Source organism: Pteropus vampyrus, unplaced genomic scaffold (genome assembly GCF_000151845.1).
Source record: "Pteropus vampyrus isolate Shadow unplaced genomic scaffold, Pvam_2.0 Scaffold18, whole genome shotgun sequence".
Taxonomy (NCBI): Eukaryota; Metazoa; Chordata; class Mammalia; order Chiroptera; family Pteropodidae; genus Pteropus; species Pteropus vampyrus.
The window spans coordinates 2,160,908-2,164,831 of NW_011888799.1; positions in this window are offsets into that span (position 1 = coordinate 2,160,908).

The window sequence follows — 3,924 nt, forward strand, 5'->3', positions numbered from 1 at the left end:
ATGAATGACGTTGGGGGCACGCTGAGTCCTACTTCCAGATATTCAGATTTGAGGGGTACTATGGGAGTCTGTAACAAATATCCCAGGTAGTTGTGATATAGAAGGTGTGCAAACTACATTGAGAAAAATCAATGTAGGGTACATAGGAATGGCCCAATAGAGTGATTCTGAACTTCCTGCCTAAATGGCATCTGGACGCTTGAGCCAATTTAAATTTGATTTGGAGAGATAACAGTGCTGAGACTATCTTTGTACCTTGAGAGTTATGGAGCACCATTAATTTTTAAGCTATTATTATTTTGGACAAGAATCACCATTCTGTCAGGAGTAAGTGACCCTGATTGTTAGGAAGTAGGGCTGCCGCTACTCAATGGATGCAGCTAAGAATATCCATCCATGAAACCCACTTAGATGCCTGTTGGAATTTTCATGTCCAGTTTTGATGGTAAATGGAAAAGTATAGCAACCCTGGCTGGCCTGACAAGGAAATGATGTCAAGGGGCTCAGACCCCTCAGGGATGATGGGTCACTCTATCTGGTTAGCCACATACACTAGCAGAGGTGTTAGTCAAGGATGAAGGGAGTCTAGAATGGCAGTAGACCAGTGGTCCCCAACCTTGTTGGCATCAGGGACCCGTGCTCCTATGAGAATCTAATGCCTAATGGTCTGAGGCAGAGCTGAGGCAGTGATGCTAGCGCTGAGGAGTGGCTGCAAATATAGATGAAGCTTCGTTCGCTCACCTACCGCTCACCTCCTTTTGTGTGGCCCAGTTCCTAACAGGCCACAGACCAGTACCAGTCTGTGGTCCGGGGGTTGGGGACCCCTGCAGTAGAGAACAAGATCTATATCAGATGTGGTCACAAAACCAGCTGCAGTGGTGGGGAGAGTAGTTGGTTGCACTAAACCTTTCTCTTGTAAGTTTCTCCAGGAACCAGGAAACAAAATCAGAATCCTAGAGGAATGGTTCCTAGATAGATTAAACTTATTATATAAAGTAAATAAATACAAGCAGTACAAGGGGTAAACTATATTGCCGTAGTGTGCTGCCCAGATCCCATCAAGATACTCATTCCTCTAACTGCTGGATAGCTAACAATTGTCTCTCCCCAGGATTTTTCCTTGCAGAAGGAAGCTGCCATTTCCAAGGGTAGTTTGGGGGAAGTTTACATCCAATGACTTTGTACCCCTACCCTGATTTGTACCCTAGTCAGAGTAGGGATACAAAGACCAGGCCTAGTCCCCTTGCCTCAACCTGCAACATCTCTAAGAGACTGTCTCAGCTTCAGAGCTCCTCATGGAATTGGCTAAGGCCTCTGTTGCCACTGCAATACAGTTAAACCTTTCCTCCTATCCAGTTGTGCTTTTTTCAGTTCCTTACAGGCATTCCTGAAAGCATTCCCAGATAAACCAACTGTATATGAATCTCCATTTTCAAATGTTTCCTGGCCACCTACCTACAACATTGTTCTTTGCCTACTGTTTTGCAGCACTACCTTTGTCATAAATCAAGCATCCATTACATAAAGATCTGTTTTCGGACTTTCCATTCTTCCCCTTTGATCTATTTGTCTATGATTATACAAATGCCACACTGCCTTAATTATTTTAGCATTATAATAAGTCTTGACACCTGGTAGAGAAAGTTAACTAATTTTGCTTTATCACTTTTCTATTTGGGCCCTTTGCATTTCCATATCCATTTTAGAATCAGCTTGTCAATTTCCATAAAAATCCTTCTTTGAGTTTGGCTGGTATTTCATCAGATCTCAAGGTCAACTTAGGGAAAATTTACTCCTTGTTATTGATCCTTCCAATTTATAAACATGGTATATCCCTTCATTTATTTAAATCTTTTAAAATTTCTGTCGTTAAAATTTTATAGAGGTCTTGCATATCTTATTAGATTTATTCCTAGATATTTGATGTTTTAGATGCTATTTTAAATAAAATTATTTAAATTTTGTTTTCTAATTGCTGTTTTATTGAAATACAGTAGATTTTTGTATATTGTTGCTCTCCAACATTCTTGCCAAATTCACTTATTAATTCCTTACTCTCTGGTCTCCAGTCCATCTATAAGTATCATATCCATGCAGATTTCTGGAAGCAGATGCTAGAAGTCTTACTGAACAAGGAAAACAGGTGAAAACAAAATGCTGAGAATGTGGGAATATATGTTCACAATGGAACAGGATTTGCATGTAGTATACTGGAACAAACAGGAACATGCAGGGAAAATAGCAAGGAGTGTGTTTCAGAGCTTTTAAGAAATGCATAGAAGAGAGACTGTCAGGAATAGAGATTTCATTTATGTCGTTTTTGGAAAAGAGGTTGGCACTAGCCAAGGGACACATTAATGATGATGGGTGGGGCTGCAAGTGAAAGGAAAAGGGATATCAGGAAGGGCTTTTGAATACATTTTATACTGAGTTTGTAGAATTAAACCTGCAAATCCACGGAGAATGTTGATAGTGGTTCTCAAAGTGTGGTCCATGACCAGCAGTTTCAGTATCATCTGGGAACTTGTTAGAAATGCTAATTCTAGAGCCCACCTCAGACCTACTGAAACAGAACTCTGGGAGTGGGGCCTAGACACCTATGTTTTGACAAACCCCCTGCATGGGTTTCTAATGCATGCCAAATTTTGAGAACCATCAAATAGGGGTGCACTCTTCAAACTAGTCCTTCAAATGCTATTAATTGCCTATAATATTATTTCTTTTAAGAATTTACTCATGTCGATATTTTGCTTTGCCATCGTGCTCTTGTTGTTTTGTGCAGTTTGCCTCCACAAACCATAATGTCCTCAGTACAGGATCCCTGTCTCATTCTTCTACCTTCTTGCTCTATAGGAATGCTTAATATGATCGTGTGTTCCTAGTCATGCTGAGCACACTTCACTATAATAGAATATAAATCCTCGTATCCTATTATTCATGTGGCATGATATTTGAAATATTAACTTTTCTCCCTGCATTTCTGTAACCCAGGCAGCTAGAATATCGGCCTAGGGATGTTAGAAAAGACAAATGGCCTTTGACTTTCAAAAATCTAAACCGTCACTCTTTGAGTTGTGAGAAGAGGAGTTAGGAGAGTCCCAAGACCTGGTGAGTCCCTATGAAGAGGCCCTACCTCCCTCTGCACCTGTGGGTTAAGATAAAGGGAAATCTCAGAGTCCTGAGATAGAAGTGTCTAGAAATTTAAAAGTAGAAGGACCCTATATCTCGCTTTCCTGGTAGAGCCCCTGGAAATCAGCAAGATCCCTGGGAAGAAACAGTTGTGAGAGATGTCTACCAGATAGGACCTTATATAAACCTCGTAGAGTTAGTTTCTCATGGTCTCATATGATGTAAGAGCATCAGAATGATCCAGTGCTCCCTGGGTAAATGCCATGTTGAAGTCTTAGCCCCAAAGATTTCCCTAGAACTGACATAGCATGGAAGTAGGAGAATGAAGCAGCAAGGGAGATGCAAAACCTGAAGTGGCCTCAACAGTAAGAATGAATGATGGTCTAAGAGCAAGCTACATACATTTACAACAAAAGACTAAATAGAATACTTGACGTTTTAGCAAATGTCAATAGGATGGTTTGCCTATGGAAGATCAAATGCTCGCTTTCCTCCAACCTTTTAGACTTTAGAAAAACTTAAGACTACCTCAGAGAAAAGCAGCAGGAGAGAACCTAAATTTACTGAAATTCAGTTTCCCCCTACCTTTTCAAAAAATGGGCTTTAAATTGTGTGCAGTTAAAAATCCTACTTCTTACACTCAAGTTTGTGGATTAGATACATATCCCTTATATTCATGACCACAAATGAGTGTTTTACTATATTTATAATAATGGGAGAAAATAATTCCTATTTTTGGATTATATCAGATATTCTTCTCTGTATCTATACTAACAACAGATATATTGCTCTGAT